Source organism: Physeter macrocephalus, chromosome 11, assembly GCF_002837175.3.
Source record: "Physeter macrocephalus isolate SW-GA chromosome 11, ASM283717v5, whole genome shotgun sequence".
NCBI lineage: Eukaryota > Metazoa > Chordata > Mammalia > Artiodactyla > Physeteridae > Physeter > Physeter macrocephalus.
The window spans coordinates 2,319,844-2,334,673 of NC_041224.1; the positions used below are offsets into that span (position 1 = coordinate 2,319,844).

The following is a 14,830-nucleotide window of genomic DNA, read 5'->3' on the forward strand; positions in this document are numbered from 1 at the left end:
GCCAGACAAGATGAAATTGGATAATTTTCTTTAAACCCTAAAGAGAAGAATAAGGCACTTGGGAATAAAAAGGGATGAGATGCCAAAAAGAAAATCCCACCACAGAGGAAAGAGTGTTTGCGGACCAAAGCAGAAGACAAAGAACGATGCCTCCACTGGACCAGGAGCTTTGTTCTGTTTTCTCTGTGGTCCTCCTTGCAGTTGCAACCTTGTTTTTCAGTGTAAATTAAAAATAACCCAAATGAATAAATAAATAAATGCCCTTCATAGATGATGCTGTGCCCATTAGTCAAACATTAAAAGTCCACTTTTAAGGTGATATATTTGACCCACTGAAAATAATACACCAGTGGAACTAGTGAAGTCTACTTTTGTAATCAGCAAAACTTCTTGGCTTAGTCCTTCAATATTTTATCAGCATGCTCAGAAATATTTCCTTTAACTGGAATCCTTGCCATGATGGGTTTTTTTAATTTGGAAAATAATTTTAATGCCCATGAGGAATTATCATTGAGAATTATAACTGTTATTAGCACTGAGAGAGGCTGCAAAACCCCTTCTCATTTTGCAAGTAAGAAAACTAAGATCTAGAAAGGTGTTCAGATTCACTCAGCTGGTTAGTGGCAGGGTCACAGCCAGACATAAGTGTTCATGATTCATAGCCCACTGTTCTAACCAACCGATCACTAACCAGTATTCTGTTAATACTGTTAATTCTGTTAATATATCCTAGTAATAGGATAGAAATATAATAATGATGCATGCAGATACAAATGTAAGTTATTTCTGTAAGGAAAACAGAGTTAAATTCATGAATTGCAAATTTTGTCATCCTTTCTCCATGGAAAGTGTTGATAAATTTGGCTTACCTTAAATTTTACCAATTCAGTGCTTTCACTATATTTTATTTTTTCTATTCAAACATTACAGTCAAAATATCTGATCATAATAAATAAAGAAATTAATTCCACTTTTACATTGTCCACAGGCGTACTACAGTCATTCTAACAGCTATGAAGAGTAGATAGTAAACTAATTCCCAAAGTTAATCTTAATAAATTCAGGTTGACAATGAAACAGATCACAGAGCATAATATTATGCACTGCAACTCTACAATATATATTTCTAACTCACCCCTCAACTTGTGAAGTAGGTTTTTATTGCTACTGTTTTTCCTAAATTAATATCACTTCTAAGAAGATCTAAATGGGAAGAAATTTCAGGTTAGCCTCCATATAAAATATGTGTCTGAATTCTGTGGTTGAACAAGGAGAAATAATACTGATGTTAATCTAAGTGACATAAAATAACAAGAAAATCAGAGTTGATTGAAATGGCATATTTGGGTGTTTTTCATAGTTACTAATGAAAAACATACTGTATTTGTGTAAACAATATACTCAAAAAGGTGGCCTTAAACTTTAGACATGTAGCAAATGAGAAATTTCCCTGGAAATGGTAAACATTTGACTAACAGCTCAAAAGCTGCTGAGTGTAAAACGTGAAACTGAAAATAAAGCAGGCAATGAGGAATTCTGAGTGTGAGGCACGAGGGACAGCAACATTGAAACCACAGCCTTTGCACTCAGGTTGCCTCACGTCTAGTCAGCAGGCACAAATGTAAACGTAACCCACATGTTGGCTGGGGTTATTCCATCCTTTGAGAGTTCCTATAAAATGGGACTAATTCCCTGGGGTTTGTATTCTGAGGCTAATTTCTGATTCTGGTACTTTCTTGCAGAACTTTCTATCTCACCACCATTCTTCTGCCCTGCACCACCTAGATGGTCAGTAGAGTCCCCTGTGCTTGATTTCACCTGAAACATCACCCACACCAAGGCATTTCGAAGCTGGCAGACTTCACTGAAGGTTTGTGGCAATGAGTGTTAGACCACAAAATCCAACAGCAAAGAACGTGATTGTGGAATTGAAGTGATTCCTGTGCTCAGAAGTCCTTCGGCCACTTTTCTCTGTTCACTGTTCTCCATTTCCCCACTTGCCCATATTCTCTGTCTTCCCTTCCCTCTCTTCTCTCTTCTGCTTGCTCTTTAGGCCCTAATTCTCCTTAACCCCTTTAAGTTGTTTTTCTTTATTTCACTGGCTTCTAGAATATGCTTTCATATCTTCCCCTAAAGCAATGTTAGTATCATGTTTGCCTAAATAGAGACAGCTGCCTCTCTAAGAGGAACTCTAGAATCGAGTGTGAAAATAGGGAAGTTCTCTGTAGCAATACACATGATACGGTACAATAATTCCTATAAAACTCAGGCAGTACAAGCATCAGCAGATACAGAGTAAGAAAGCAGTGGGGACCCTGGTTTTCTTAAGTGTATTAGTAAAAGTTATCAGTTAGTTCTTTTCTCATGCAGTTACTGTGAGGATCAATCAGTTGTAAGTGTGCACTCTGAGTTATATTCCGATGACACATATATTATTCAATACCTATAGCCATGTCTGGTCCACAACGCGCCTCCAACTAACTTGGCAGGCACCCTTCTAGACATCCCGCAGAGCAGGGGATGACTGAGAATGTTTCAGGAACACCACCAACAAGAAAAGCACCAATGATGACCCTTTTAAAACATTTGGCTTTGAAACAGACCACCATGGGGGTATTCTAGGAAGAGGAACAAACTGGCAAAGATAGAGAGGAAAGAAAACACACCACAAGTTCGTACTGGGGAGTAGTGGTGGATAAAATAATACAGCTAGGTAGGGCAGGGCCTTGAAGTGAGGATGATGATTTGGGGTTTAATTCAATAAATCGAAAAGAAAAATCATTGCTGTCATGTGTGATGTGATTGACAAATGCCTTTGATTGCATAATCTCATCAGAGCTCCGAGAGGGAGAGATGTCAGGGTCTGTGTCCTCTGCTCTGGTCAAGCAAATCCTATAGAGTTGAGGGGCCCGCCCTTTGAAGAACTTTGATAAACTCCAGCTCATTCAAAAGCGAGGAATATCAAGGAAGCCTAGCATGGGGACACATGAGGAATGATCAAAGGAACAAGAGGTGATACCCTATAGAGTAGAAACTCCAAAAGGCTGTAACAGATGTCAAAGACTGGGGCATTCTTGGAAACATGGTTTGGTATTTTTGACCTTTGCGTCCTCAGTGCCTGCATATGGCTGCAACTCAATAAAGGTCTGTTGAATGAGTGAATGAATAATTGAATGGCCGGCTGTCATAGAGAACAGGCATTGAATTTGTTCTTTGTCTCCCCAAAGGGCAGAGGGTGAGGGAAGTTGCAGAGATAGAGACAGAGATGGCGCTTGACATAAAGAAGACTTTTAACATATAAATCCTCAACAGTGAAAGGAGCTGTGGCCGCAGCTGGTACGGTTTCCACTCCCAGGCTGGGGTGAGCAAGCTCATGTTTGCAAGCGGATGACTTAAGCACCCCTGGCACTCTGTGACTCTTCAGTTCAATTGGAAATTATTTGCATGATACAGACCTCTTATAATGACTGGTTAGCATTTTGTTAATGTCACCTGTGTACGCAGAGGCAAACTGCCCTGCCAAATACACTTCTTAGACTTAGTTTTTGAATTGTATTTTGCTATGTTTCACGGGTCACAAATTGGTGCAAAGAGACCATACACATGTACACACACAGACAACCCCCGCTGCTGCCACGGACACACATTAGGTGAAGTTTCCAATGCATTCAGCTGAAGATGTCAAGTCTTATCAGAAGTCGGCTGGTCTCATCACCAAGGCACATGTAGTGTATCTGAACACACTTTCTTTTGCCCCTATTGCTCCTGAAGAGGGCGTGTAATCATGTTATGGTTACTTAGATTTTCAAGCGAGGAAGTGCCATGCCTGGCCTTTTTCTATTTGTATTTACACCTTCATCTTGGAAGAACTTCTGCATTCACAGTTACATTATTTTGGGTACTGCAACCAGTCGCCCTGCCTCATTCTTGAACTAAGTTCAATACCAAAAAAGAAAAACTTCATCGTGGGGAGAAAACAAAGTCACTACTCAGGTGTGGCTGAATAATACCTCAGCCCAGGCTGACCACAATCCCCCCAAACCCAGTACTGTGCTTGTTATAAAAGTAACTTAATTCATATGGTTTTTTTTCCCTAAGGAATTAAATGATCTTCATTGAACACATTGTCCAGTAATTTCTTACTTCAGCCATTCTCTCTAATAGTTCCTGGGAAGTACAGACAAAAGAAAGCTTAGCACTTACATAATTATGAGAGGAGATAAAGAAACCCTAAGAAGGTAAGAACAAGGTAAAGAATCCTAAGAAAACATGAAGAAATGTGAGAGAGTTTTGTCTTTGATAACAAAACCAAGCATCTTGCTATGGACTGAAGGTTTATATACCCCCCAAATTCATATATTGAATCCTAACCCCAAATGAGATGGTATTAGGAGGTGGGGCTTTGGGGTGATGAGATCAGGAGGGTGGAGTCTTGTGGGATTAGTGGGTTTATTTCTCTTTCCACCATGTGAAGTTACAATGAGAAGACAGTGGTCTATGATGCAGGAAGCTGACCCTCACACAACACCAAATCTGCTGGAGCCTCGATCTTCGACTTCCCAGCCTCCAGAACTGTGAGAAATCAATCTTTGTTGTTTAAGAGATCTAGTCTATGGTATTTTTTTTTTATAGCAGCCTGAATGGACTAAGACTATACCTTGACATCTGTGCAAATGTAATAGTAATTTATATCTTCTTAATGACAACCATCCTTCCAAAAATTGTCAGAACAAAATTCTGACTCTTTTTTAAAACGATAAAAAGCATAATAATTTAAATTATTTGGACACTTATAATTTAAATTATTGGGACACATAATAATTTAAATTATTTGGACATTTAGAGTGTCCAAAGGACACTACCTTTGGACACTTTTTTTTTTTAATTAATTAATTAATTAATTAATTTTGGGCTGTGTTGGATCTTCGTTTCTGTGCGAGGGCTTTCTCTAGTTGTGGCGAGCAGGGGCCACTCTTCATCGCGGTGCGCGGGCCTCTCACTATCGCGGCCTCTCTTGGTGCGGAGCACAAGCTCCAGAAGCGCAGGCTCAGTAGTTGTGGCTCACGGGCCTAGTTGCTCCGCGGCATGTGGGATCTTCCCAGACCAGGGCTTGAACCTGTGTCCCCTGCATTGGCAGGCAGATTCTCAAACACTGTGCCACCAGGGAAGCCCTGGACACTCTTAATAGTAACAATTGAATGTAAAAGAACCCAAGCTCAGTTCTAAAATAGATGAAAAACTGGGGTATTAGAGAACATATTAAGCATATTTATGTCAGTTGTGGTTTTAGGACATATGACCCTACCCTTATGGCACAGAAGTTCATTTATTTATTGAATATGTATTGAATACCTACTCTGCGCCAGATAGTGTCATGATTTTGCTGTATTCAAATAAAAATAGGATAAGATCCTTGTCCTAAAGAGTTCCTTAAAAATTATACTATTTCATTGCTCCCTTTCATTATATTTTAACCCTAGCAATTCCTGCCTTGAGACATGATTATATCCTACATAAAAATGAACAAATTTTGAAAAAGTTTTTAAATAGTATCATAAGGAAAAATAAGTTTTGAAGAAAATATTACTACTCTATAAATCATTGTTGTTTTCACACTTGGTGCTTAACATTCTAACAAAAATAAACCTATTTAACATACTTTAGACTAAAAGTCATCGTCTCCCCAAGTGTTCCCCCCAAATTCTATACAGATTATTCCCTCCCTCCCTCTCTCTCTTTTTTCTCCCCTTTTCTCCCGCTTTCTTTCTCCCTCTCTCTCTTTTTCCCTTTCTCTCTCTTTTTTCTCCAGCTTTCTCCCTCCCTTCCTCCCCCCTTCCCTCTCTCTTTATCAGATTTTCTTTTCTTCCCACACTCGGTAGAAATGCTGACTTTTATAATGAACAGCAGACTGATCTCTGATGAGAGAAGGAGGAAATAGATTTCATAGCAGAGGAAAACCAACCCGTCACAGTTGTAAATGAATAGAGAAGATAACAATGAATAACACCCAACGGTGAAAGCAGAAAAGAAGAGAATGTTGTCTGGAAAGCAAAATTTTACCAAACTTACATTTTATCTTAAGCAGCATGAGCAGAACTCTAGTACACAGAGTCAAAGTATGTGTCCCAAAGAACATTAGGGCTGCAGAATGTAAGCAGTTGCTAAGCACAAACATCAAACAAACAAACACAAATGCTAGTCACGGATGGATGATTTCCACCATGATATGTAAGTTAATGAAACACTGTTTATACAAGACTGCTCAAGATCTTTAATTTTCTAGTTAAAGTTACATATTATAACTTTCCACGAGGAATATGTAATTTCTACATTTATGAAATGTGCTTGACTATGGAAAATTTTCTTGAAGAAACACCTTCCCAAAGTTTCCAGGAAACCCAGATTCAGGTATTGGGAGGCTACAGGAAACGACGTATGTAAAGCACCCATTGCAGCACCTGGCACAGAGCTGGTGCTCACTGAAAGGGGCTGGTGATGGTGGCTGTAATGGAGGTACTGTCTCTTCTATCACTGGGCAAGGAGAGTCACAGATTTCATATGAAACACATATAAAGTGTTTTTGAAAACAGGAGGAGTCAGGGAGAGGGGGAAACTAGCAGCTTTTTCATACCATGGCATCCTAAGTAACCATGCCAACACATTATCCTTTAATCATTACACCCATGCTATGAAGTCCATTATCTATTATGTCCATTTTATAGATGAAGAAACTGAGGTTCATAAGTATGCTAACAATTCCACAGTGAGTAACTGATAGGCCTCTCTGAACTCAGAACTATTTTTCCTTTGTCAAATCCCATGAATTCCTTAAATACACTTCTTTTTTTACAACTTTATTAGATTATAATTGTTTACAGTGTTGTGTTAGTTTTTGCTGTACAACAAAGTGAATCAGCTATACGTATTCTTATATCCCCATATCTCCTCCCTCTTGAGACTCCCTTCCACCCTCCCCATCCCACCCCTCTAGGTGGTCACAAAGCACCGAGCTGATCTGCCTGTGCTATGCAGTAGCTTCCCACTAGCTATCTATTTTACACATGGTAGTGTATATACGTCAATGCTGCTCTCTCAATTTGTCCCACCCTCCCCTTCTACCCCTGTGTCCACAAGTCTGTTCTTCACATCTGCATCTCTATTCCTGCCCTGCCACTAGGTTCATCAATACCATTTTTCTATATTCCGTATATATGCATTAATATATGATATTTGTTTTTCTCTTTCTGACTTACTTCACTCTGTATGACAGACTCTAGGTCCATCCACCTCACTACAAATAACTCAATTTCATTTCTTTTTATGGCCGAGTAATATTCCATTGTATATATGTGCCATTTCTTTATCCATTCATCTGTCATTGGACACTCAGGTTGCTTCCATGACCTGGCTATTGTAAATAGTGCTGCAATGAACATTGCGGTCCGTGTCTCTTTCTGAATTATGGTTTTCTCAGGGTATATGCCCAGTAGTGGGATTGCTGGGTCGTATGGTAGTTCTATTTGTAGTTTTTTAAGGAACCTCCATAGTGTTCTCCATAGCGGCTGTATCCATTTACATTCCCACCAACAGTGCAGGAGGGTTCCCTTTTCTCTAAATACACTCTTGATTTTATAAAGGACAGAGGTTCTTTGGGTATTTGCCTTGTATTACACCAAATGGAGTAGTGCAAAGAGGAGAGCTCTAGGGAGTAAAGCAGAGCTGAGGGCGAATCTCATTTCTGCTATTTACTTAGTGTTACATTGGGCCTCAATTCTTTATTATAAAATAGAAATCTTCCCTTTCTCCCTCCCTCCCTCTTTCCCTCCCTTCCACATAATACCAGTGATATTTGAACAAGTGAAGGGAAGAGTGGGAAGAAGTAAGGCTGAGGGGCTAAGCAAGGTGAGGCAAGATAGTCTAGGTCATGGGAGGAAGGCTGAATTTTACGTTAAATATAAGGAGAGCCATTGCAGGATTTTAAAAGCAAGGGAAGGGCATTATCAGATTGTCATTGAGAATTTTCCCTTTGCTGCTGCCTGAGGAGTGGTGGGGGCAGCCATGGGGGGAGAGGGTGAGGCACAAGAGTGAAAGTGGAGAAACCAGTTAGAGGCTGATGTGTTCACGGAGGTGAGAGACACTGGGGGCCTGGACTAAGAGGGTGGCCGTGGACATGAAGTAAAGAAGAGAGTTTCAGATATATTTTCAAAGTAGCATCCATAAGGGTTACTAATATATGTGATCTCTAGTTTATCAGAAAGGAAGGACTCCTAGATTTTGGCTTGACTAACTTGCTAAAGTGCAGTGCTTTTTACATGAAAGGAGAAGAACAGGGGGTTGAGAAGGTAGACATGGAAGGGGGAAAATCCAGAATTCCATTTGGGATCTGTTAAGTTGCTGAATCAAAGACACATCACAGGGAGATGTCAGAAGACATGGAAACATGAAAGTAAGGCACTCAAGGGAGAGATGTGGACTCCAGTGGAAATGTGGGAGTCATCAGCACAGGAGAGCTCACATCCCTGGGAACCGATGAGATCACTCGGGGACAAAGGTTAGAGATGGAAAAAATGAGCCTGAGACAAATCTTGAGTTCCTCCAAATGAGGCAGATGGAGAAGGAGCCAGCCAAGATACCAAAACAAGAATGGACTGAGGCAAGAAGGAAAGCAGGAGAGCGAGTGTTTCAAAACCAAGAGCGTGAAGTCCTGGTAAGTGACAGGCACGGGGGATAAAAAGTGGTGAATCACTGAAGGTGTTAAATGGAGGATATTTTGAAGTAGTATCTCCTTCTTCCCCTAGGGTGGGATGGAGAGTCCAGGTGATGCTGTGACCCATGGGAGGAAGGGACACTTCCTCAATGATAGATGGATGCAAGTATGGCTTGGTTTAGACATGAGAAATTTTATTTCTGATGGTGACAATTTTCCCAGTGAAGTATGAAGCTTTTAAATCAGATCAAATCTCAGATACATGGAAACAAGGGCCAACTTTCAATATGCACAAGTCCCTGTAACAAGGTACCCTGCAAAGTAAGGACTGTCTATATCAACATATAAATGAGTACGGAGCCAACAGAGATTGTAAAATTTCAAAATATACTATAGTATGAGGACAAATGAGCTTCCTGTCAAAGCTGAGCCTGTTCAGTACTTGACTGGACAAAAGAATGGACTGTTAGCTGCTTGGAGGGTAGCCTTTCTGCAAGGGGCCAATGGCCCAGAGGAAAGAAGGAGTGTTGACAGGGACTAAATGAGAGCTTTGCTTCCTCATTCCTCTTTCTTTCCACTGTTAACACTTACTTTGCTCAAGGCCATTATCACACTCACAGTGAAAGGACAGCCTAGGGATTTTGCACCTCAGGATAATTAGCAGAGACAGAGAGGGGCACATTGTTTGATTTTACAGACTGACCCTGACCTTAGTTTCTTAATCTGATTACACCTGGTGACTGGAATGGTATAGCAAGAGTTCAGCTGAGATGCCTATTGATAAAATCGACCTCCAAGGTGAGGGAAGACATAGTTGGAGATCCTGGTGAGCAAAGGACCACTGGTGATGCAACTATAAAACTGTGGCGAGCTGATGCATGCTTTGCAAATACCAATTCTAAAGTAATATGCACATCAGGTTTCACAGACTCAGTAAAGTCACACATTGCTTTACTAAGCTGAGGGAACGAGTGTATTTATAAAGTATCCACAGTTACTTCCAGTTTTCCCATCACTTGGAATTGACCTTCCCTTTAGTTCCCTGGGCTCTAGATGGTGTTTTAGGAAAACCTCAGCAAGCCCAGGGGTCCCTTCTAGACCAAGACTGCTTACTGCTCCACCTCCAACATCACAGTCAGCCCCCCTCCTCTAGTCTCGGTTACTCCTGGCAGCTGGATCCCATGCTTCCCTCCCACATTGAAGAGGTAGCTCTCAAAACTGGATGGAAAAATAAAAAACAATAAAAAACAGGAAAATACCATTGCACACCCATTAGAATGGTGAAAACCCCAAACACGAACAGCACCAAATGCTGACATGAATGTGGAGCAACAGGAACTCCCATTCATTGCTGATAGGAGTGTAAAACGGTACAGCCACTTTGGAAGACAGTTTGGAATTTTTTTTTTAACAAAATTAAACAGACTCATTGTATGACCCAGCAATGTGCTTCTTGGTATTTACCCAAATGAGTTGAAAATTTATGTCCACAAAAAAACCTTCACATGGATGTTTTATAGCAGCTTCATTCAGAATTACCAAAACTTAGAAGCGAATAAGATGCCCTTCAGCAGGTGAATGGATAAACTGGTACATTCAGACAACAGAATTCAGAGCTAAAAAGAAATGAGCCACCAAACCAAGAAAATAAATGGAAGTATATGAAATGCATATTACTAAGTGAAAGATGCTAATCTGAAAAGATTACATACTGTATGAGTCCGACTATAAGACACTCTAGAAAAGGAAAAACTATGGAGATGGTAAAAAAAGATCAGCAGTTACTGGGGGTTAAAGGGGAAAGAGAAATGAATAGGCAAGCACAGGGGATTTTTAGGGCAGTGAAACATTCTGTATGATACTACAAAGGTAGATACATGTCATTATACATTTGTCAAAACCCATAGAATGTACGACACCAAGAGTGAACCCTAATGTAAATTATGGACTCTCAGTGACTATGATGTGTCAGTGTAGGTTCGTTGATCGTGGCAAATGCACCACTCTGGTGGGAGAAGTTGAGAGCGGGGTAAGCCTGCACGTGTGTCGGGGTAGGAGGTACATGAGAATTCTGTGTAGTTTCTGCTCAATTTTTCTGGGAACCTAAATCCGCTCTAAAAATACAGCTTATTAAAAAGAAATGAATGGAAAGCTATCCTTTCAATAAGTATTCATCAGATAAGCTGAAAAACCCTAGAGCTCTGTTATATATAGGGCTTGCTGTGGCCAATCTGGAACATCTTATTTAGTTCTCTCTTGAGCTAAGTAATAGGAAGAATCTTTAAACCTTATTCTTTAGTGAAACTAACTCCCCCTGGAGGCTCTATGATTCTCTCCCCACCACCCCACCCCATACAGTCGCAGTTCCAATAGGTTATACACATTCATACATACTTCTAGAATAATCCATGTTCTGGACAGCACAGCAATTGTAATTCATTGTTTTTATATTTTTATAATCTCTAAATTTTAAAAAATTACAGGTGAAGAGAAAAATGTCACGAAGTCCTAGTTTAGGATGACTTTTTAAAGTTTATTATTTAAGTCTGTCTTTATTTTGAGAAAGTGACTTCAACAGGTCATGGTGGGCCTGAATTCAGACAGAACGAGCTCAAATTCCATCCCTCCCTGCCATGCTAAACAGGAAGGAACGCATAAAACTGTCAGGCCATTTCACTGAAAGGTCTGTATTGGAGTTTAAAAAAAAAAAAGAAGAAGAAACATTTCCAGTGGTCGTCTGGAAGGTTTTATTTCATTTGTTTGCCTTATAAAGTCGTGCTTGGTCATCTTATTAAAAGACAACCTTGCTACAGAAAACACAAGACTGCTCCCTGAAATTATGCATCAGCAAATATTGATTTGCACCAGATTGGACCCTGGTTTCAGGAAGGCAAAGGTCTGGCCCAAAGAGTCCCATTGATTCAGGATAGAAGAACTGTGTCTTCTGTCTGTTTTGACTCTCCAGGATTTCCCTAACTTCTCCCTCATCAAAAATATATCAGTCTGCAGACTGAGGTGCTGAATGAATGTGCCAGGAGGGGTGAAGCACTGGGCAGGAACAGAGGGCTCTCTGCACTGCCCAGCAAAGTCCTGCCTGCCCAGCCGCTGGCAACCTGGCCTTGTTTTCCTCTCTAGCCATGGCTCTGGCTTCAGGCTAACTTCTTGACTAAGCTTTCACTCAAAGGCCATTTTACCCAATACCAGAAACAGACAGATCTTCTCTTTTATCCTCACAAATATGGCAGAATCAAGATAGATGTTGCCCAGTTTGGGAAGGCAGTAGAGGGTGTGTTGAACTTGTTACCTATCTGCAGCAAGAGCTTGATGAAACACGGTTGACCCCTCTGGCTAAACTCTTCATCTTTTTGCCTTGAGGCAGATAAACAGGCAGGCACACTGCAGGGAGTTAGTACTATGACAAGGGAATGCCACAAGGCACCATGGAACAAGTTCACTCAAAAGATTCTTGGGGGCTGAGACAAGCAGTCAGGGAAGGCTTTCTTGAGAAGCAATGACTAAACTAAGAATTGAAAGATGGGAAGCCTCTAACACATGTAAGAGTAATATGGGTAAGGTAGAAGATGGAAAAGGATGGACGGTATCTTACTGTCCTCATTCATCATCTCAGGAAACTCAGAAAGATGAAGTCACTTTCTCAGGATCACACAGTTGTTAACTAGCAGAACTGGGATTCAAACTGTCCCCAGAGGGGACAGCAAGACCTAGGTTCAAATCTTAATACAAGTCACTTCACTCCATAAGCCTTGCTCCCCTCATTTGCCAAGTGGTGATGAATTAGATGCTTACTGCAGTGATTGTAAAATGAGAATCAATCAATGGATAGTATTAATTCTATCATCATTGTCTACATCACTGGACTGTAAGCTCTGAATCTGCAGGCAGTACGTCCACCTTGCTCACTGATATATCTGAGGGCTTTAATCGATGCCTGGCATAGGAGAGAGGATTCTTACGTATGAAGAAATTTTTGAGAGAATGAAATGAAAGAACATATACAAAGTTCAGGGACAATTCCAGTAGTTTCTCAGTAAATGTTAGCTCTCCTAACCCACCACCATGTCAATAAGACAACCCCTTTTAGCCAGAAAATTCTATTTGGAATATGTTTGAGTACCTCTAAGTGTTATTTGGTATTGGCATCCAGGTGCAATACTGCACTTAATGGCTAATTGTTGTCCGATCTATACCTTTTGGCGATAGGTCAGGCATGATCCACTGCTACAGGCAGTAGCACCATCTCCAATTACCAATAATAAGAAGAAGGAGGATTGGTGTATCCAAGATAAAATGTAACCTTACCAATGCCCAGGACCTCTGAGTTGTCCTCAGGGGAAAATAGTTATAAACAAATGTTATAACTCATTTTGAGGTTCTCACATCTTAAGATGCTTTTATTTTCCTGTAAGAAATGTGCATTCCTATGACTTTCTGTTGATATTTTGAGTCTTTGTGAGGCATAGATTTCAGCCTTTCAATGGCTGTCTGATTGCGTTGGGAGCAGAGAAACCCCAGAAGGCTTTTTGGCTCCTCTGGCCATCATTCAGGAGACCCTGCGCAGTGGGTGGCAAAGTGAGTGCATTTCTCACCAGGTGCCTGCTGAGATGGTCGCAGCCATCATATCAGAAAGCAAGTCTGGCCACTCTTACAGAGAAGTGGTTGGTTGGTATTTGCTAAGTGTCCCCTCTAACACTTGCAATCACTCCCCATGATAATGACTGGAGGCTTAGCCTGACCCTGAGTGATGATGCAGCCATCAGCTTCAAGAAGAGGACCATGGACAGTAAAATACAGGGAACTCTACTTAACCCCTGTAATGGCCTACATGGGAAAATAATCTTAGAAAAAAAAAAAAAAAAACAGAAGTAGAGTCACAGATGTAGAAAACAAACTTATGGTTACCAGGGGATAAGGACGGGAAGGATAAATTGGGAGACTGGGATTGACATACACACTACTATATATAAAATAGATAGCTAATAAGGACCTACTGTACAGCACAGGAAACTCTACTCAATACTCTGTAATGGCCTATATGGGAAAAGAATCTACAAAAAGAGTGGGTATATGTATATGTATATGTGTAACTGATTCACTTTGCTATACACCGGAAACTAACACAACATTGTAAATCAGCTATACTCCAATAAAAATGTTTTTTTAAAGTGAGAAAAGGGAACCCTCCTACACTGTTGGTGGGAATGTAAGTTGGTGCAGCCACTATGTAGAACAGTATGGAGGTTCCTTAAAAAACTAAAACTAGAGTTACCATATGATCCAGCGATCCCACTCCTAGGCATACATCTGGAGAAAACGCTAATTCGAAAAGATAAGTGCACCCAATGTTCATTGCAGCGCTATTTACAACAGCCAAGACATGGAAGCAACCTAAATGTTCATCAACAGAGGAATGGATAAAGAAGATTGTACATATATACAATGGAATATTACTCAGCCATAAAAAAGAATGAAATAATGCCATTTGCAGCAACATGGTGGCACCTAGAGATGATCATACTAAGTGAAGAAAGTCAGACAGAGAAAGACAAATATCATATGATATCACTTATATGTGGAATCTAAAATATGATACAAATAAACTTATCTACAAAACAGAAATAGACTCACAGACATAGAAAATAAACTTATGGTTACCAAAGGGGAAAGAGAGGGAGGGATAAATTTGAAGAATGGGATTAACATATACACACTACTGTATATAAAACAGATAATCAACAAGGACCCACTGTATAGCACAGGGGACTATACTTAATATTTTGTAATAACCTACAGTAGAAAAGAATCTAAAAAAGAATAGGTATATATCATATATATGTATATATAATGTATGTATGTATAACTGAATCACTTTGCTGTACACCCGAAACTAACACACCTTTGTAAATCAACTATAGTTCAATAAAAATAGTTTTAAAACATGAATCAAGTATCACTTTCACTCACCTTTCTCTTAATAATAAGAAACATGGGGCTTCCCTGGTGGCGCAGTGGTTGAGAGCCCGCCTGCCGATGCAGGGGATACGGGTTCGTGCCCCGGTCCGGGAAGATCCCACGTGCCGCGGAGCGGCTGGGCCCGTGCGCCAC

The 14,830-nt window shown here is 40.4% G+C and overlaps 1 long non-coding RNA gene across 4 annotated transcripts in view; it reads right to left on the reverse strand.

Annotated features, from left to right (window-relative positions):
* LOC114487255 (uncharacterized) overlaps positions 1–14,830 on the reverse strand; it is a 364,849-nt gene that overhangs the window by 235,305 nt on the left and 114,714 nt on the right. The gene's annotated exons all lie outside the window — the stretch shown is intronic.